General features: G+C 40.3%; 2 pseudogenes; one reads left to right on the forward strand and one right to left on the reverse strand.

Moving 5' to 3' along the window:
- The first annotated feature begins 351 nt into the window (after positions 1–351).
- LOC119062710 (cytochrome c oxidase subunit 6B1-like) lies at positions 352–6,076 on the forward strand (annotated as a pseudogene).
- Positions 6,077–16,520: 10,444 nt separating this feature from the next.
- On the reverse strand, positions 16,521–17,939 carry LOC119062711 (keratin, type I cytoskeletal 18-like; annotated as a pseudogene).
- Positions 17,940–22,535: the final 4,596 nt, after the last annotated feature.

The following is a 22,535-nucleotide window of genomic DNA, read 5'->3' on the forward strand; positions in this document are numbered from 1 at the left end:
CTTCAACTCAAGCCTGATTCTTGATCTCTCCTAACCCTCTTGTCTTGATGTTTTAACATCAAGAAGCAGTTCCCTGCTTCTCCAGCCAGATCTCTTTGAGACACGTTGAGACTTCAAGCCAAACCAAGCACAGAGATCTCCTGAGGCTCTCTGAGTTTTCTTGTCCCAGGGTTCCAGGGTCCCCATACAGAGCCAGTAAGGCATACGTTACTTTATTGGCCCTCTTTCCTTTTCCTCCTCTAGCTAGTTCTCCTTGAAGTTTCCTCAGCCAGTTAAATTGCTCGGGCCAGATCCCCATCCTGTCCATCTGGCACCCTCTGGTGGCCATGAATGGATGTGCCTTGGCTAGCAATGCGTTTCAGAGCTATGCCCTACACTCCAGGCCTGTTAGCGCCCTCCAGTGACATCAATAGGAGCTGCTATCACAATGTACCGGTACCGTCATATCTTTTTTTGTTTGAAATTGATTTTTTGAGAGAGAGAGAAGGAAACATCGATCGGTTTGTTGTTCCATTTATTCGAACTTGCAACCTTGGTGTATTGGGATGGTTCTCTAACCAACTGAGCTTCCCCACCGGGGCTGCTAACATGTTGACAAGCCCTGCTTCTGCGTGGTTCTTTGCAATTCACCTCCTGTACCATACTGATGGAGAGATTCACCAAGCCCCTGTCTCCCGGTTGTTTTTTTTTTTTTTGCAAAGGTATTTGTATCAATATATGCTAAGATCTATATTCTCAAAGGAAAAGCCTTTTCTGGTTTTGCTTTTGGCAAGGAAGTAATAATAAGTACGAACTTAATGGAGTGCCAGATGCTAAGCTAAATGCTGTACATACATTATCACATATAATCTTCACAGCACTGGGAGGTAGGCACCTATTTTTAATCTCCATTTTACGGGGGAGAAAACAGACTTAAACTCAAGGTTAAACTTAAAGGTCAAGATCTCTCTGCTAGTTGATGGCTAAATTTAGATCCCAAACCAGCCCACCTGCCTTGGGACCCATGCTTCCTAATCACTAAGTCATATAGTCTCTACAGAAAACTAGGATTCCCAGAGGCCATGTTTTCTATTCCTTTTAGCAGAAGAAGGGATAAAAATATACAGAGAGAAGGAAAGACAAAACATAGAACTAGAGTTCTAAGAGGGCTTGAGTCCTTGGTTCCAGTTGTTTCTGAGGCACAGAGCATCCTTGTTCTTTCCCAGACATGGCTGTTTCATCAGATACTTAAATCTTTCCAATACACTCCCCCTTTCAGGTCAGTGTGATGTGCCTTTCCGCCACTTGTAGTACAAGAGTCCTACTGAGACGGGAAACAAGTAGGGCACATTTGAAGATAGTCTAGGTGTTAACACGCAGAGCAGCATTAGACAGAATAGTCATAAATCATGTGGTCCATACTAGGTTATTTTTGGTTAAAAGAAACAGACTGAGTCAAGTTACTAAAGTTACTTATTACTCAGAGACAAATCAAAGGGAGGGTTTATAGAAAAAAAAAACACATGCACTAAAACCTGAGCAAACTGAACTGCAAAGCCTCAGGAAGAGGCAAAAGTGCAGCAGCAGGACTAGGGAATGGTCACTCCCTCATTTCCCCCAGAGCTTTTTGACCTTCAGTGAATCAGCCCCTCTCTCAGGACCAGCCTTCTCAGCTTACTCATCTCGCACCTGGCTGCAAAAGCAGCCACTCTCACCCCTGCACCTCTATGGACTTCCAGTTCCAACACATACCAACACTGTAGCTTGCCTTTGTGTTTCTTATTGCAGGTTCCCAAGAGAGAAGATTTGACTTCCTCTGCTTTTCTTTTTAAACCAAAGCACATGAGACATAGGTCACTGGGTATAGTTTATGGCCACTCCTTTGGAACAGCTGTAAATTAGTTGTGGTCATGGTCATGTGGCCTACTGACAATTCAGTAGGGTCAGTGAGTAGGGATTTTGCTAGAAAGGGGGTAAGCAAGCCAGTAATAATTAGTATCTCCAATCAAGCCCACTTAAACATAATTTGAACCCTTGCCAATAACAAAAGTTAAACACATTGCAAACATGGGCAACACTTTCTCCAAAGACCCTCTCTAATTATCTCAAGTTGGCAAGAGAGTTCACCTTCTGGTGCTTGTAGGCTTGTGTGTGATCCTCTGCCTCAAAGTGCTGCACCTTCTTCACATTTCCAGTCCTGCCTGCACCTGCCCTAAACACTGTGCAGTGAGCCAGACCACTCCACTCGCTTGGGAGTCTATTAATTTCTTCTCTCCTTAACCACACTAAAGACTTTGCTTAGTAAAGCATTTTGAAGATTTAGAAAGTGACTGCTCAGTCTGCTTAGGATTTATATCCCAAACAGATGTGCCAAGAAGTCATAGGAATCAAACTGCTGTTCTGTGAGCAGAATAATATATTAAGATGCCTTTTAGTAGTTTCGATTACACAGCTGTACAAATTGCAATGGAGTCTTCATGGCTAAAGTTGCTTTTATCAAAAGCACATTACTTTCTCAGGGTAGAGGTTTTAACATAGCAGGTATCTTGCAGGGCATACATCCTTGTAAATATAATACTTCTCATTTCTTGAGAGAAAATCATCCAGGTAACTGAGATATTGTGGTACTTAACTCACCTTGAGGAGTCCTCTGCCCTTGATTATAATAACTGAACCAGGTCATTTCATGTTGAGAATAAGGAGCTCCTAAATAACAGTACCATCATCTTAAACTTTTAGTCTCTGTGAGCCTCAGTTTTTTCAACTGCTAAATCAAATATTAATACCCATTTTATTAAGTGTTGTTGTAAGGAGCCAATGAGGGCTTATGAAAGGCTTAGCAAAATTGCCAAATGTGGTAAGGGCTCAATAAATGTTAGTTACTATAATTATCATCACATTATGTTTCTCACCTCACTATTTTTCAAGGTATGATTTAGACAGTTTCTCATTTTATCCTTCTAACTTGTGGGTAGGTATGGGGACATGTATATCCTGATTCTATAGCACAACAAACAGAAACAAAGCAGTTAGATAACTGATCCGGGCGAAGTGACTTTTCCAAGGCAACATACACAATCATTCACCTCTGACTCCCAACTGAGTGTTCTTTCTGCACAGAACTCAAGTTCTGAGACAGGGACTTTAGTGAAAAGAGAAACTTAATATTATACTAACGGAAGAGTCCTCCACATCTTTCACCCAAGAATTGTTATTCGGCTAGAAATGCTTGTGCGGACATCATTTTTTGGCAGCATGGAAAGCTATATAACCTAAAGAGGCCATCAGCTATGAGACAATTAAATCCTGATTTGAATAAAAAATAACATGCATTTTAAAGTTTTGCTGTGGTTTTATGAGAGAGATGAAGAAGGAAAAAAAAGTCAGCTCAGATAAAAACAGGGAGCAATAAGCAAATATAAAAGCCAGAGCTGGCCTGGGCATATGCCAGTACTAGTCCAGGACCAGCTGGAGACACACACTACAAGGTGTGGGAATTACACCTGAGATTCATGCTTTGAGCCCGGTTATGGAGAAAAGAGAACAAGAAAGAAGGAAGAAGGAAGAAGAGAGAAGGAAAGAAAGCTTCAGAGATCCCTGATCAGTTAGTTGTATCCCACACCTCCCCTCAGAAGCAAATGCAAATACTCTCTGGAGGAAAGCAACTCTCAGTGTGCATCCTTGGGACTTCCATAAATTAAGTTCAATAAAATATCAGCTCACAGGTTTTTTTTAAAGATTGTATTTAAAAATATATTTTATTAAATAACCTGTTATGAACCTTATAAAGAAATCAAATATGGAATGAAGTAGATTACAAAAACAAAAAATTATTAAAATAATCAAAATGAGTAGTAAAAGCACCAAAGAGAACTTCTTGACCCAGGAGATATAGATTTTGAAACTAACAACTCAATGAATGTGTTCAAAACAGAATAAAAACAGCCTAAAACAGGATTAGTGTTCTGGAAGTTACACGTGAGGAAATTACCCACAATGCAGTACAGAGTGTGCAGGAAATGAAAAATATGAAAGAGGGGTTAAAAGACATGGAGGGTAGAACAATGTTTAAGGTTTAACATCTGATCAGAATAAGAGAATAGGGGCAAGGCAATACTGAAAAAGATAATAGCCAAGAATTTTATTGAACTGATTAAAGATAAATCCACACAGAGAGAAAGCACAGCACGCATCAACCACGATAAGCAAAGAGACATATTGAGATGAAATGGCACAACACTGAAAGCTAAGGCCTTAAACACCCCAGAGAAAAAAGAGAATACCCATAAGAACAAACAATAAGCAACCAGAAGACGTTTTATAAAAGAAAGTATAACCGTGGCCAGTTAGCTCAGTTGGTTAAAGTGTCATCCCCAACCAAAGGTTGCGGGCTCAATCCCTGGTCAGGGCACATACAAGAACCGACCAATGAATGCATGAAGAAAGTGGAACAACAAATGGCTATTTCTCTTTCTCTCTCATCAGTCAAAAAGAAAGTATCATAACCATAATTTATTAATGCTCAAAACAACCCTGTGTAGTAGTTACTATTATTATTTCTGTTTTAAGGTAATTCCGGCTGAGTGGGAAAGCCCAAGGTCCTACAGATTCACAGCAATGAGCATGGTAGCTTAAAAACATAAAATGAGTAGAAAAGGTAGGTCATGGTACACTGTGTCGGTCACATCCCAAACGACACATGAATCTTAGAACATAACCTTAGGATAAAGCTTGGAAACATAACATAGTAAAAAAAGCAGGTAGCAGAAAACCATACATAGAAAGATCATTTGTACAAAGTTAACAAACAAAACACAATAAAGCTTTGCTTAGAAATACATACCTACATGATTAAATTGTTTTTGTTTATTTATTTTGATTCTATTTTTCCATTATGATTAAATTATTTTTAAAAGTAAGAAAGTAATGACTACAGGCTGAATGTTTGTGTCCCCCTGAATTCATATGTGGAAATGTAATGTCCAGCATAATGGTGCTAGACACTGGAGGCCGTGGGCCTCGCTAATGGGATTAGTACCTTCATGAAATAAGCCTGAGAGAGCTCCCTCGACCCTATCATCAGGGGAAGTTACTGAGAAGAGACAGCCATGTCTGGGGACTGAGCGGGCACCTGGAATTTAGACTTCCAGACTCTATTATTCTGAGATAAGCCATCCAGTCTGTGGTCGTTTGTTACGGCAGCCTGAGCAGACTAAGACAGGAAAAAACAAAATTCGGGGTACTCTTTTTATCTTTATATTTACACAGGTCTCTTCTGCTCTTTTGTATGCATTAAAAGTTACATAATTTAAAAAGAAAAGAAAAGAAATTGCCAAAGGGCTAATCTTTAACTGGGTTTTTATCATGTATATTTAAAAGCCACTGGTTAATCCTTCTGTCTGATGGGTGAGGGATATAACCCACCTCTAGAGTTTAACTGCCATTTTTTTTGTAGTGAATCTTGAAGAGGTTTCCTACATAATTAGTGAAAGACAAGGATAGAAATCATTCTTGTCTTGGGATTTTAAATTCCTGGTCCTGTATGTTCTTCCAAACGAAACAGTGTATTCACACAGCTCTTATAAGAGGTGTGTTATTTACATCATTTGTATGGGTATTTTTAACCTTCTGTTCCAGATGGTAAAGAAAAATTTCTACATAGAAAAAATAGGTTTATAGGGTAACCATATTTAAAAAAACTAATTTCATTTCTTGTTTGATGTCAGATAATTAAGTTGGTAACAAATGAAAAACCAACTGGTGTCTTTTTGGGGGGGTAGTAGGAATACAAAATAAATTTGACATTGAGCTTCAAGTGGCTTCAGGGGGCTCCCCAGGGGACGGCAAAAGGGCAGCAGACATCAAGAGCAAAATCAAGAACTTCAGAACCACCCCTTTTGACAGCAGCTTCCCCAGCCAGAAACTGCTGGCAGAATGGCCTGGACTTCCCCACTGTGAACGGGCAATGACCGCTGAAGGGGACGATGTCTCTGGGTGGGAATGGTAACAGCATGTGTACAAGTCCCTCTGCTGCACATGCTGGGTGTCAGCCTGGGATGACCACCAGGCAGAAGGCACATTTCCTGGGAAAATCTGAACTAGCTGCAACCCCCTGTCCTCTGTCCTGAATCTTTCCCCCCAGGAAGGTGAAGGGTACCTGGGCACATCCCACCCCAGGGTCCTGAATCATGGCTTAACCAGTAAATAATGCTTGCTGGAAAGGTTTATGGCCTTGTATGGGTAAAAGAGCCAGATGACTGGTCACGAAGCTGGGTTGGGAATAGTACCTAGACCAGTAAGTAAGAGGGGCTTCAGAGTGAGTATTTTTGTTTTGCTTTTAATTTTTATTTTATCAAAATCTGACCACCTCCTCTGTGCTAAACAATAGAGTGAATGATTCTATGAAATAGCCTAAAGCCTGTATATGTACTAAAATTTATCTGTATGATCCCTTAATTATCTGTATAATTTTAAAAACTTTTCTTAGGTAATGAAAACAGTATAATAAAAAACATATGTACCTCAAAAACAACAAAATCACTCTCATATCAAAATTTTTATAAACCAATTAGCTCAATTTTAAAGTAAATAAATACACCTGAGTTTCTATTACATCAAGGGAGATTTATTCAATAAACTCTATGCAGATATATTTGTACTGGACTAAATTAACATATTAATCAAGTTCTAATTGCTTTTTTTTAGCCAATTTTATGCAAATACACTTACTGCTATTTAAACATTTTTCAGAAAGTTTGGAAAGTATCCAATCCAAAATTAATAATTAGAAAGCAAAATCAAAATTGTTTGATATTTTCATGCTACAGCTTATGAGGCAGAACACTTTGAAATGATATTGTCTTTTGTTTCAATCCTTATAATAAACTCAAAATCACTAGACCAACTTAAAATGACTTCTCCTTGTCTGTTTTTCCTGCATACCTTAATAGTTTGTAATTATCATTATACCAGTTAAATAGTTACCTGACACCAACATTGAGTTTTACCTGTTTTTTTTGTGTGTGTGTGTTTAATATGATGATTGAGGCCTATACTAACCTCCCTTAATCAAAGTCCATATAAACGTAATGATCCCTCAAGAATTTCACCAAAAAATCTCAGCATCTCATACTCTTTAGTATAGTAGAGTGTTTACTAGACATAATACATTCAACTTTCCCTTCATAAAAAAAAGATTAATTTGTTTTTATAGGGGTAAACCAGCTTAGTGGTTTATTAGGTTTAATGCATTATGAGTTGGAAGACATGATTTAAAAGATTTCTGTATAATTTTTCATTATTTTTATTAGTTATATAATCTAAAATTAATACTATAATTTCCTGGAAAAGTAAAAAAGGATTTTCCCATAGGTAATTAAGATTAGCTCTCAAAATGTGTCCTCAATGAATCTGTATTTACTAATATGCTGGGTCTCATACCTTCCTCCAGTGTTTGGGTTTTTTTTAGTTTTTCAAAGTGATATTCATTACTTTACATTGTTTGTGAAAGTACAGTAGACTTTGGCATTTGCAAAGCATTTGTCCAGAAGCCTTTATTATTCCACAAATTTGAAACAAACAAACACTGGTAACAACAACAAAAATAAAATTTATAGCATAAAACTTGGTCTATGGAGAGAAAAATCAGGTTGTAAAGAAGGAAGAATACAAGACTGCCAGAATCTGGACCATTCCCCTGTACTCGACACTATTTGCTTTTTTTTAAGAAATATATTTTATTAATTATGCCATTACAGTTGTTCTATTTCCCTCCTTCATTCCCCTCCACCCTACACATCCCTTCCCCACAACTCCCCCCCCTTTAGTTTATGACGTGTCTCAAGTTCTTTAGATTCTATATTTCCCCTACTATTCTATTTTCTACCTACCACCTATGCTACTTATTTTCTGTACCTTCTCCCTCGTTCTCCTTCTCCTACTCCCCTGTTGCTAACCCTCCATGTGATCTTCATTTCTATGGTTCTGCTCCTGATTTAGCTGTCCTCTTAGTTTGCTTTTGTTTTAGGTGTGGTTGTTAATAAGTGTGAGTTTGCTGTCCTTTCACTGTTCATCTTTTTTATCTTCTTTTTCTTAGGTAAGTCCCTTTAACATTTCAGCATCACAAACCAGCCACCTGGGTGGCCCCTCTCTGACCACGCCCCCACATACAGTGTCACAAACAGCGACCTGGGTAGCCCTACCCTGGTGAACAACTAAGGCTCTGCTCCTCATACGTAACAGGTGTGAACAGATCAAAACATGGCTCAAGGAGAGCTCAAAGCCCCAGAGCTGATAACTCTAAGCTATTTGCTTTTTGAAACCCGGCTGCCTCTCAGCCTGAGATAACCCTTTACCCACTTAATAAATTCTCTCTATTGCTTCCAGCTACTTCAAGTTGGTTTTGGTTACCTTTATCAAGAGTCCTAATATACATATGTATGTTGAACTATCTGGTAATACATATAATTTATCCCACTGCATGGACCCAATGACTTTCAGCTAATCTTTTTGATATCTTACTGAGGTCATGGAGCTAAGAATCCTTTTGTTACAGGAAGGTACCTGAGCCAATTGGTTTCCATCTGACTTTTGCAAATAAGATTTCAGGGCTCAATGAGCACACCAAGTAGAAGCATCCTTTATGGAAGACTGCCCCTTCTTATTTGAGTAATCCACAGATTATACTGAGCAACTAGATATAAGTGATTAATGAAAAGAGTAAAAGGATTTCAGTATACCAGTTCTCTGCAATATAGGGAGTATCTATTTCTTTGAAGCCTAATACTGAAACCAGATGCTTAGCTTCATGACTTCCTTCTCTCAAACAACAAGAAGAAAAACATACATAAGTCAGTTAGCATTACAAGGATTATTAGTTTTGCTAAAACATAATGCCTTTGGAGCTTTGAATGAAAGTACTAATTTAAACCATTCCTAGAATGAATAAATATTAAAAAAGACTGCTATATAAGCCTTGCTTGCCGTAGGCTAACAAGTATTTATGACACTATCACATATGTTCTTCTTTGGAATTTTTCTTTCATCTGAAAAGTGATTCTTTCACCTGGATACCTTTTAGAAATCAAATTTAGATACAAAGCAGTGACAGTTTAGACTGTGTCTTATGTATAATAAATCAATTCATATAACTCCTTTCCATTAAGAACAGCTCACTAATAGGCAAGTGGGCATGCTTTAAATTAACCTGATATACAAGAGTCCAGTCAAGTTGTAAATCTATGGATTATAGTCTCACCACCTAACTCTGTCTTTTGTAAGAGTCCCTTAAAGGGTGTGCACTTTATAATGAATATTTTAGCAACATCAGGATTGTGTCTCAAAATACTCTGTAAGCTCCTCAGAGTTGTTTGGTAGAGTGTAAAGTTGGATTAATAACAGCAATGGGAGAATTGGGCCAGAAGAGGAGAGATGAAACAATATGGAAAGAATGTGGTACCAGACTTGGCAAATGGACAGAGGCCAAGGGTGAGGAAAAACATGGAAAGGACATGAGAGCAAGTATGAACCAAAATTTTGTTTGCATGAAAAGTAATACAATAATTAATAAATAATAATGCAAGAAGAAACTGTTTCATGTACAGCTGTAAACCTTTTGCCCTACCATGTACATATGTGTATATGTATGTACATATATATGATCATGTATGATTTAATGGACACTTAAGTTGCTTCCATAACTTGGCTATTGCGAATAATGTTGCAATGAAAGTGGGAGTGCAGACATCTCTCTGAGACACTGATATATCCTTTGGATATACACTCAGAAGTGTGACTGCTGAATCAGACAGGAACCTCCATACTGTTTTCTATGATGGCTGTACCAATTTACATTCCCACCAACAGTGTATAAGGGTCTCCTTTCTCCACATCCTCAGGAGCTTTTTAGTTTGATGTAGTCCCACTTGTTTATTTGCTTTCTTTGCCTGTCCTTTGGTGACTTATCGAGAAAATCTTATAAGTCAGTCCACCAGATTTATTATAAAGGGACAGCTGGTGCGGTCATTCTCTCTGTCCCTCTGTCTCTGCCTCTCTCTCTTCACCTATGCTCTCCAGTTTACTCCACCTTCTCTAACTGCATCTGCAGCCACCGTATCTAGGCTGACAGGTTACAGAGTACAATGTCCATTAGTGTCCTTATGATGATGTCAGCAAATGGGGATGGCAAAATTAAAGTATGCCAGAGAAATTAGGAGTAGTATAAACTCTAGACTGAGGGAGAGAGCAGATGTTTTCCTGGCTCTTCCTTCAGAGGCCACCCCCTAGAGCAGATTCTACATTATGAGGTCCCGGGTGCCTAACTGTGCTCTGTGGGGCAATGAAATTCTGTCATTCTGCCATGCCTCTTAGCTCCACCTTCTTCATAGCTACTCTGTGTTTCTTAAGACTCATCTGCTGCCCTCCTACTCCACTTCCCAAACCTCTTATTCTTCTTATCCTTAGTACCCCTATCCCTCTTGCTCAGCCTTCACAACTCAACTCAAAGGATATGTTCTCAAACTTTCTACAGTTCTTTCTACTTTACTACCTTCACCATTCTTGTAGCTGCACTCTCCTCCTCCCTGAATTTCTGGAGCATACAATTTACCCTTCTTTCACTGCATCAATCACCATAAAATTTGTGACATGCTTTAAGCCCATGCTTTATCTCCTTTGATAGTTTGTTGACCATCGGCACTCTTCATGCAGAGTTCATGTTGATTTAAATTTGTGTCCCCTATGTCACCTAGCACAGTGCCTTTGACACTGCAGTTACTCAATAACATTTATCGAATCAACCATTTGGCCTTGCTCCGCTACAAGCGTTGCCATTCCCTGAAGGTTGGGACTCTGTATGTGCTCACTGCAACTCCCTTGCCTACTTGGAAGTCTCCCTCTGGCCCTTTCCTCCCTTTCTCTATTCTTTCCCTCCACAAGAATTCTCTCATGGTTACTTCCCTGCCCTCTCTCCTAGTTAAACCCAGCCGATGCTCCTTTAGAGAGATGCCTTTTTGTCAACTGCTGATCTCCCTTTCTACCTCCTGCTCTTCCTGATGTTTACATTTTTAGCTGATACAGACAGCCCTGGAGGCTCACTCTGATCAGACTTCACCTGTTCAAAAATGACAGGCAGGAAGGCCTCCAAGTACAACTTGCTTCCAGTTTCACCCAGCCTCAGGGAGGGTTTTTCTTGGAACGGAGCCCAACATTATAACATAGTGAAAAGGGGAGACAATAGTAGCACCTACTTTAGAATTGTGGTGTGCTGGCCTTTTTATGTAAATAGTTTTTTCTTGTGGGAAACAAGACCTAACTTGTTCTAAGTATAAATCCATATAATAAGCCAGGTTCTAGTATAACATTTACCCACTTGCTGATTTCAAAATACTAAATTTGAAGGAAGAAAATATACCTTTGAGGATTTAATACTATTAGTTTGAATTTTTCTAGCTAATTCCTAACACACACGCACACAGAGCTTTTTAGAAAAAATTTTCTACCATGACTTGCTATAATTAGAGGGGAGGTGTAGCTGCTACAATTTACCAGTGAGACTCTTGGGCTTAGAGAGGTTTGCTTATTGGTTCTATGGCCTACAGCAAACAATTGAACCTGGCTAGAACCCTTTGTATAGTAAATGAACTTTTTTTGAACTCTCATCTCCCACTTTCTTATACATGACACCTTTCTTTGAAATCTCATCATTCAATTCCTTATACATGACAACTACATTTCCATTTTTCCCCTTCCTAGGCAGAAAATTTCATTAGACAATGTGATACATGGTAAGCAATTATAATGAAAGTCAACATAACTACAGCAGACAGTACTAGTTGCTTCCCCCAAATATGTTCTCCTTACTAGCAGAACTCCTGCATCACTGAGAAGATCAGTGTAAGCTACAACCAGCTTCCCTTAAACACCCTATGGCCTCATGACTAAATTCTGGACAAGTAGATAAAAGCAGAAATGTTTGAGGGACTTGGGGACAGACTCCTTAGAAGCAAACGTAATCAGCTGGGAGTTAAAGTCCTTTTGCCCTTCCTCCTTTTTTGCTGCCTGGAATATGCAGGAGATGAATGGAATTCCAATAGCCATCTTGGGTGATCACTAGCTATGCCCTAGAATGGTTGTTCTATAAAACAGAAGGAAATTGGGTATCTAATAACTGTGAAGCTGCCAAATCAGCCCTAAATATCTCTTTCTAAACGTCTTTCACATGAAAGAGAAATAAACTGCCTTACTTAAGCCACTGTTATTTTGAATTTTCATTTATATACAGCTGAATCTAATCATAACTAACAAAATAAAGAATTCTGGTAACACTTTTTTTTTTAGTCCTAAATGAACAATTTAGAATTGACTTAAATATCTTTCTTCTTCTCTAACACATGACTGCTGGCCAACCTATTTTATTTTATTTTATTTTATTTTTTTATTTTGACTTTTTTTTATTATTTATTTTTTATTGATTATGCCATTATATTTGCTCTATTCCCCCCTCCCTTCCCCTCCACCCTGCATACCCCTCCCCCACCATTTCCCCCTTTAGTTCATGAACATGTGTCTCAAATTCTTTAGATTCTGTATTTCCCCCTACTATTCTTACCCTCCCCCCTATCTATTTTCTATCTACTGTCTATACTACTTATTTTCTGTACCTTCTCCCCCCTTCCCCTCCTCCCACTCCCCTGTTGCTCACCCTCCCTGTGATCTTCATTTCTATGGTTCTGCTCCCGATCTAGCTATCCTCTTAGTTTGCTTTTGTTTTAGGTGTGGTTCTTAATAACTGTGAGTTTGCTGTCCTTTCACTGTTCATCTTTTTTATCTTCTTTTTCTTAGGTAAGTCCCTTTAACATTTCATATAGTAAGGGTTTGGTGATGATGAACTCCTTGAATTTGACCTTATCTGAGAAGCACTTTATCTGTCCTTCCATTCTAAATGAAAGTTTTGCTGGGTAGAGCAATCTTGGTTGTAGGTCTTTGGTTTTCATGACTTGGAATACCTCTGTCCAGCCCCTTCTTGCCTGTAAGGTCTCTTTTGAGAAATCAGCTGACAGTCTGATGGGAACTCCTTTGTAGGTGACTGTCCCCTTAGCTCTTGCTGCTTCTAGGATTCTCTCCTTCATTTTAATCTTGGCTAATGTAATTATGATGTGCCTTGGTGTGTTCCTTCCCGGGTCCAACTTCCTCGGGACTCTCCGAGCTTCCTGGATCTCTCGGAAGTCTATTTCCTTTGCCATCTTGGGGAAATTCTCCTTTATTATTTGTTCAAATAATTTTTCAACTGGTGGTTGTGCCTTTCCCCCTTCTGGTACCCCTATAATTCGGATGTTGGAACGTTTAAAGATGTCCTGGAGGTTCCCAAGCCTCTCCTCATTTTCTGAATTCTTATTTCTTCATTCCTTTCTGCTTGATCATCTTTTTCTTCTGTCTGGTCCTCTCCCTTGATTTGAGTCCCAATTTTCTTTCCATCACTATTGGTATCTTTTGTATCAGCATTCATTTCAATTAATTTAGCTTCCATATGTTTCTCTAATTTGTGACTAAAATCCACCAGTTCTGTAAGGATCTTTATAACCAGTGTTTTGAACTGTGCATCTGAAAGACTGGCTATTTCTTCATCACTTAGGTCTATCGGTTCTGGGGCTCTGAGTGGTTCTAGAGCCATTTTTGGTCTATTCGTGCTGTTTAGTGAGCGGAGCGAAGCCTTAGTTGTTTACCAGGACGGGGCGACCCAGGTCGCTGGTTTGCGCACTGTGTGTGGGGGCGGGGTCAGAGAGGGAGCAATGGCGATCCTCTCCGCTGCCAGCCAGTCTGTCCAGTCACTCAAACGCCTCGGGTTTGCTTATCCGATCTAATTTTGCGAGCCTGCTGCACCGCGCGGGTTTCCCTTCTCACTGGTTTCTCCGCACGTAAATGCGCGAGACTGAGCGACCCACCGCGCCTATTCCCTGTGCGCTCCGGCAGCCAGCTCGCTGGCGATCAGCCCTCGGTTGCCTGCGCGCCCGCGCACCGCCCCCGGGGATTTTTTCTTGCTAACCTGCTCTGCTTCTGGCCTCGCTCCTTCGTACCGGTCCAGCCAAGTATCTAGTTGTCCTTTGGACTCCGTATTGTCGATTTTCCGTGTGGCTTGGTTGTGACTGCTGTTAAAAATAGTTGTTCTTAGATTTGGTTGTGCACAGAGGCGAGGTAGACCCTCCACCTACTTCTCCATCTTGGCGGAAGTCCCCTGGCCAACCTATTTTAATTTACCAATAACATCCTTTACCTTTGAGGGTGTATGATCATGAAAGGCATGAGGAAAGCTCTGGGATGCTGGTAAAGTTTGTTTCTTGATCAGGTGTGTTCAGTTTGTGAAAATGCATCGAGTTGATATGTGCATATTATCATACATCTCTGTATGTATTTTATACTGTACATCAATAAAAAGTTTAAAAAGATATACATTGTAAATGTATCTTTCTTAGTGGAATTACTAACCAGTTTAGTTATGATTAGAGTTTTTAAAAGGTTAAGTCAAAGAAATGTGAAGATAAAATGAAATAATAAACATAAATTATTCATTTTTAACCTATTGAGTCATGCATCCTATGAATATTTTGAGAACCTACTATGCACCAGGCACCCAGGGTCAGCTATTACTATTAGCTCTATGTAATTGTTTGCCTATTTGTGATTCTCTTGTTGACTTTAAGCTTCATGGGGAAGGGGACTCTACCTGTTTTGCTCATGTTGTAATCAGAGTTGTTTAACACAGTGCCAGCCAAATAGTGGCTCTTCATGGAATAATTGAGTGAATGAATATATTATAAGTTAAATAATATCTTGTGCACCAGTAGGAGAATGCATTTCAGTTTCAAACAACTGACTTAGAAGTGATGTTTTGGAATTCATTTGTAAATTAAGGGCAATCTAGGGCTCTTCAGCATCTATATTAAATCAAGAATTACAAATAAAATTTCAGGCAATTCTTTTTTAAATAAAAAAATATCTTGTTTTATTTTTAATAAGTATATTTTATTGACTATGCTATTATAATTGTCCTACTTTCTCCCCTTTGCCCCTTTCCACCCCATACCCTCATTGTCTCCAGCAATCCCCCCCCCCTTAGTTCATGTCCATGGGTAATATATATGAATTCTTTGGCTTTTCCATTTCCTATACTATTTTTAACCTCCCCCTGTCTGTTTTGTACCTACCAATTATGCTTTTTATTCCCTGTACCTTGTCCTCCACTCTCCTCCTTCCCCCTCCCCACTGATAGCCCTCCATGTGATCTCCATTTCTATGTTTCTATTCCTGTTCTAGCTTCCTGGTGAATACATGGCCCTGCCCCTTACAAAGTAACAGGTGTGCTGACATGGGGAGTCAAAGCAGCTATACTTAACACACATAAACACAGAGAGGCTGCCAAATTGAGGAGACAAAGAAATATGGCCCAAATGAAAGAACAGACCAAAAACTTCAGAAACAGAACTAAGTGACTCCAAGATGCAGATGCAGAGTTCAGAACACTGGTGATCGGATGCTCAGAGAAATGATTGCATACAGCCACAAAATAAAGAAAGAAGTGAAGGCTATACAAAGTGAAATAAAGAAAAATATACAGGGAACCAACAGTGAAGGGAAGGAAGTCAGGCAATTCTCTTAACACTTCAGAAATTATGTAGTCCAAGACATAGAAGGGTGAAAATCATAATGCAATTATCACAAGAAACCATCAAAAGCCCTTAACTACACTAGTTAAAAAGAGTGGAACAGATTAACTTCTTGATATCATAATGAAAATGCAAACACTATGACTAACACATACCGTATCAAAATAGAACATTTCACTGCAAGGCCAGAAAGAAAAGATGCCTTGTTTTAAGCAATCAAGGAACAAATTGAAAATGCAAGCAACTGGAAAATGACAGTCCATAGAAACTCCCCATTAAAACACAGAAAACATATGGCTATAAATTTTCTATGTAATTTAGAATGTACTCCTTGGTGGTTTAAAAAAATTGGTCTAGATTTCAAAGGGAGAGAAACATCAGTTTCACATCTGTAGGGGACCTATTTTGGGGGTGCATACCCAGCCCCCAATCCTTTCTGTGAAAACTGCCTCCTTAGCAAGCCCACACAGCCATTTTGGTCAAGTAACACTCCAGCCACAGCTTACTGGACAATTGGAGAACTCTTGACCTAAGCTGAACCATTCAGAATCTTTCTCCTGAAAACCTCAGTCAGTAGGCACTGAGTCTATAGGTAGTGATCAGCTCCAGAACTGAAAAGTTGACTAAACTTGGCACCAAAGCTTTCCAAAGTTTCACAAAAGCCAAAATTATGAGGGAGCCAAAGCTATAAGTAAGCGAAGAAGCCTGTTTGAAAAAAAATGAGATATTTATGCAAAAAAAAGTGTAGAAGCAAGATATCATGAGTAGAATGCAGGATAGGGGAACAAGCTCTGTTTCTGAGTTAAATTCTCATAAAGTCTGACTGACTTTGTTTCTTGTTTTTTTCCCCCCTCACATATATATGAGGTTTTTATTGGCCTCCTACCCTGCAAGGGGTTCCCTGTTTCTGTGCCTCAGGACTTTGGTGTTTCTGACCTCAGACGCCACGTTGTCGTCCACAATCCTGCGGGTGGTGGTCTTTTGGATGGAGTGCATGAAGTTGCTGTTGTTCAGGCATCACCAAGATCAAAGTCCTTCCCTTCTCCCAGCAGGTGGAAGTAGGTGGTGAGCTCTGCCTCCAGCTTAACCTCGACGTCTAGCAGGGCCGCATACTATTGGGCCTGGTACTGCCCCTCTGTCCACATCTAGGCCAGCTCTGACTCCAGGTGCAGCAGAATCCTGTTGTGCTGTTCCACCTGCAAGGCATAGGGTGTCTCTACCTCCCTCAGGATGCTCTCCAAACTGGCCTTCAGATTTCTCATCATGTCCAAGTCAATCTCCAAGGACTGAACCATACGTCTCAGCTCTGTCAGTGTCATTTCAATATCTCTTCTCTCAGTGGTCTGTGAGGTAACCACTGTGGTGTTCTCCTTAGTCTGCTGGGACCAGTACTTGTCCAGATCCTCTCAGTTCTTCCAAGACAGCTCATTATAATGAGTGTTAATGCCCTGAGGTCCTGAGATTTGGGGGCATCCAATTCTACAGTAAACCCAGAGCTGGCAATCTGACTTTGTGGACCCTTTACTTTCTCCTTGTGGTTCTTTTCATGAAGACCAGCTCCTCCTTGAGAGCCTCAGTCTCTGTGTCCAGACGCAGTTGAGTGATACTGGTATCATCAATGACCTTTTGGAGCCCATTGATGTCATTCTCCACAGACAGCTGCATGACCAGCTCCCTCTCATACTTAACTTCAAAGTCATCAGCAGCAATTTGGGGCACTGTCAGTCTGCAGATTGATGTAGGCATCGTCCACAGAACTTGCAAGGATCTGAGCCCTCAGGTCCTCAGTGGTCTCAATGTAATGACCCCAATCTCTGACCTTGGGTCCCTTCTCTAGGTGTTCCTGAATATTGCTCTCCAGGCTCCGATTATCAGCCTCCAGGCTCCTCACTCTCTCCAGGCAGGAGGCCAGGCTGTCACTCAGGCATTGCCTAGTCTCCTTCTCATTCTGGGTGCCCATTATGCCCATAAGAGCCCCATTAATCCCCAAGGCCAAGTCCCAGAACCCCAGTCACCCACACACTGGTGGAGTGGGACACAGAGATCTGGGGCACCAAACCTCCAGGGCCTGAATGGGTGCTGCTGTGCTGCTGGCCAGCCAGTCCAGTGGCTGGGCGACAGCATAGAGCCCAGGGGCTGGTAGCTGGTGGAGAAGCTGGTGCAGATGCTAAAGCTCATGTTGCTTGGGGAGGAAGGTGAGAGGCCAAGAGCCAGGTTCCAGATGCTCTTACCTTATTTTTTAGGTTTTATTATCTTAAATTTTAATTATATTTTATTGGTTATGTTATTACAGTTGTCCTGATTTTGCCTCCTTTGCCCTCACTCCACCCAGCATCCCCCACTCCCTCAGGCAATCCCCCCACTGTTGCTCATGTCCATGGGTCATGCGTATAAGTCCTTTGGCTACTCCATTTCCTGTACCGTACTTTACATCCTCATGGCTATGCCCTTACTTTTTAATCATTAAAGTAATTCACTAACACCCCTGTCCCTGTCCAGTGTCCTCAACCTTCCTTTTTATTTGAACAAATATTTCTTCAGCACCTACCACTTTTCTTGGCACCAAGGATATAGTAGTAAGTAAAAGAGAAAAAAGTCATTAAGTTACTGGTGTCAAGTGGGATAATTATAATGAACATATAAACAGATCATTAAAACACAGGGTGGTAAACACAATAGTAAATGTGATGACAGAGATAAATATAAGTTATTACATTAGGAGAATACCTTACTTGGCTTAGGGCTGAGCCTCACCCAACATTTTATTTGAAATAGTTTGAGTAGAGTTTTGTATCTTGCAACCAAAAAAACAAAAGAACCCCAGCTTGAACATGTTATTTAAATATATTTATATTGTTCCCCCTTGTCTCTCACCCTCAAGGAGTTGTTAAGAATGCCAATAGTTTACTAAGGTTAGAATTTAGGCTCCACCACTCACTGGCACATGACATAACATATATTACAGAACCTCTGTGTGCATAAGTTTTCTTTTATCCCATGGGGTTGCTGTGAAGACTCAGTGGGTAATTCATACGTAAAACTTTAGAAGTATGCCTGACATTTGATAAGAGCTGAACAATTGTTAGTTGCCATTATTGTTGCAGTGGCTATTATGTTAACCTTGTGTTTGTTATAATCTGAGGAAGTGGCAGCTGGGAAAGACTAGGTGGCAGTACTTGCTTGTATGTGATTGATGGTTAAAGTCTAGTCCTCAGCTTTGCTAAACTAAATTGTGTTAGTGCACACTGAGACTGGCTCACGTTAGCTCGGTATATAGTCAGAAAGTTCTGCTGAAGGTACTGGCTCCACTGACTCAACTCTGTTATCAGAGAACCAAGCTGGCCACTCTCCATTCCCAGTCTCTTTAGAAATGGAGTAAAAGACCTTTTTCTTAGTGATGACCTCAAGTCAGGCCTGCTCCCTGAAGTATTTGCAGGCCACCTGAATTGGATTTGGGGGTACCCAACTCTTCTTCAGTCTCACTTTAACAGCAGATTCCTCAGATCTGCCTTTCCTGCTGATGGATGATCTCATTCATCAAAAGAACTTTTGAGGCTTTTCTAATTTTATTTCTCAGAGGGAAACCTTATCTTCAGCTTTAGGGGTGCACTGCAGTCATCATCCCCAATATGAAAGATCATGTCAACCATTTAAACATAACTTATTCTATTTAAAATTATCATGTGCTTTTGGTTCTAATAAAATGAACCAGTATTCCTCAAGATAAGTTGAGTCTAAACTTGTCTTTCTCCCATCTTCTTGGAATCGTGGCTACTTAGAAATCTCCAGGGGGGGCAACTGCATAAACGTTTGACTTGTCTATATGAGAGACAGAGCTTGGCACTTAAGTATGCTTTCACAGTTATAACTCGACAGAACATATGTTTGTGTGTTGCATGGGCATCATAAATATTAAGAATGATGTTATATGGTTTGAAAAGCACTTCCCATTATTGTTAATGCTCACAATGTGGGTAAGAGAGGGCAATTCCTTGGGGGGAAATCAAGATACACTTTTATATTACTGTATTTCAATTTCAGGGCTGAGGCTGGGGAGAATTAGTCTCTGATTTCTTGACTATTGTATGAAAATTCTAATTAATATAATGCTTGAATGTCCCTTGTTTCTTATAGCTCCATAGTGAAATATGTAATGTGTAACTATAACAGGAGATATGGTGGAAGGAAAAGGCAGGGGTGCGTTCAAAGGCCAGTTTCACCTCTGCTTGGCTCAGTGATCATGGACTTACTTAACCTTTATCAATTTTGTTATTTACCCTATAAAAGAAAGGATAATAACATGTATAACAGAGAGCTGTTATAATTTAATAAGAAATAGGTGCAGCCCTGGCTGGGGTGGTTCAGTGGATTGAGTGCTGGCCTGCGAACCAAAGGGTCACCGAGTTGATTCCCAGGCAGAGCACATGCCTGGGATGTGGGCTACATTCCCCAGTAGGGGTCATGGGAGAGGCAACCACACACTGATATTTCTCTTCCTCTTTCTCTCTTCCCCTCTCTCTAAAAGTAAATAAATAAAATCTTTTAAAAAATAGGTGTAAAGATCCTAGGTCAGTACCTGTTATTTCTGCTTTGTATCAAATTAGAGATGGTGAGTGCTTGGTGTGAACTACACACACACACACACACACACACACAATATGTGACTAAATTCTTTGAATGTTTGGCAACTTAAGATTGCTTAGGGTTTCTGCCCATCATATAGAAGGCTTTGCCCAATGAGATTTCAGATTCTTCATCAATGTCCCACATGTAGGCCTGGTGCCAGCTGATCTTTCCTAGCTGCCCATGGCATTCATTCATCCATTTACTGAAGGCCCAGGAGGCTTCATGAACACAATACAGTCTCTGACCTGAGCAAGCTCATAGTTTAGTAGAGGACAAAGATGCAAAAACAATTATAGTATGATCTCTAGCAGAGCACTGTAGAAGACCAGAGGGAGCACACAGTTCTGTTTATTTGAGGGACACAGTTGTATTAAGGAATAATAAATCTAGGCACCCATCCCAGATAGCAATACAAAATCAGAAATGTGCTAGTTCACTAAGATCTCTATACAAAACTCACTTCCTGGTGAAGATAATTTTCTTTTTCTTCTACCAAAGAGGACAATGCTTTCAGATGGAAATTTAAAAAAACAAAGAATCGGAAACCTCCTCTGTAGAGCTGACCTATGTCTGTTGATCAGTTCTGCCATGAACAGCTGCAGATGAAGTCAACTGAAATTCTGAAATCAAATCATGCATAGAGCCAAGCTGTTTTTTCTGGAATGAATTTCAAACTGTTGAACAAAGCCTAAATTTTATATTCTTTGGTATGTCTCCCAAATAGTCTGATTCAGTAAACTGCAAAAGAAAATAGAAATGAGAACAAGAATTACAGAAAAATGAGATTTCTTTTTTCTAGCACACTAACTCTACTTCAGCCAATGGGAGTGGTTGAATCCCCTTTTTTAATATAATAAAAATATTGGTTTCTCTCTAACCCGACCTAAAATTTTGAATAAATATTTTAAGTATATTGTTTTGGGGAGGCACCAAATTATTAGTCTGTCTAAGACACTTTCATGTCTCAGTATTTTCCTGGAAAAGAAGTGGATGTAAAAGGCATCAGGGAAGAGAAGACTTGTAGCTATCCCCAGTGATGAAGTTTGTCTGGAAAGAGAAAAAAGGCAAAAAAGTAATGCTTCCTCTTGCCCTAGATTCATCATCACAAAGTCTGTGATTTCTTGCATATAACTTTTTTCTCTCTCAAATGGCCTCTCCTACATCTGCCTATTTCACTACTATGCTGGTGAAACTAACCATTTGATATGTAACCATTCCTTAGAAACTCTCCCAAATTGGCAAACCCACTGAGATAATTACCAAGGCATTTCTTGACACACTTGCTATAAGGTTATTGGTTAGGATCCTGTGAGGTACTGGATGTTTATTATGCTCAGGCATGTGTGGCTTTAGAATATCTGCATAGGGTGGACCAATGTAAGTGAAGAAGAGCATAGAGCCACTGGCACAGGAGTTTACATATTCATTCTTTTAGGTATGTGGAATCCAGGATCCTCTTCCCTTTAATCCTGAAGTATGGAAAATGCCTTCAGGTAGTAGTGGCTCTAAGTCCTTTGCTCCATGGAAAATAGCCAAGGACAGTTGAGCAGAGGTTATGGTCTGACTGGGGTTCCCAAGCACAAGGCTCTGTTTCCCCCAAGCTCAGTTAAAAAGTGATGATAAAAGCAAAGCCTAAAATTTGACTGAATTACTTGGCTCCAAGATGAGGGCTGGAGGGGCAGCTTTCTCTCAGATGGAATGTTTGTAGAGACCATTGTTCCTTTGCTGAGCCCTCCCCTCTATGACAGCCATCAGGCAAGCACCATATCTGAGACTCTATTAACCCAGCTCACACTGTTCACCCTACCATGGTGATTTCCTGAGATCCTGCCCCACTCCACTTGTGGGGCCACCCAAGCCCTTTCAGTGGCTTTTCCACCCAAGAGGCTTCTCTTGGTCCATGCTTTGCAGTTTCCTAAAACCTCTTAAACAAATAGCATCTGGCATTGGTATATACCCTGTAGCTCTTGCTATGTGGCTCCAGGCCTGGCATTGGCATCAGCCATCCTCAATTCACAGCTTGGCCTCTCCTGGGCACCTCCGAGCCCAGCACAAATAACAGCCATTGGCAGATCTGTAGCTCTGGGCAGGACACAGGCAGTGGCTGACTTTGGCCTGCACCTTCTGGGAGGCCCCAACAGCCAATGTACCCAGTGGACAGCTTCGGACTATAATGGATTACACCCAATCACCTCCACAAGTGATATTCAAGTGGAAGACTTAACAGGCACCAAAACTCCACTGAAATGAGTCCTGCTCCATGGGGTCAGC

Source organism: Artibeus jamaicensis, unplaced genomic scaffold (assembly GCF_021234435.1).
Source record: "Artibeus jamaicensis isolate MK-2021 breed Jamaican fruit bat unplaced genomic scaffold, CSHL_Jam_final contig_1998, whole genome shotgun sequence".
NCBI classification, from domain to species: Eukaryota; Metazoa; Chordata; class Mammalia; order Chiroptera; family Phyllostomidae; genus Artibeus; species Artibeus jamaicensis.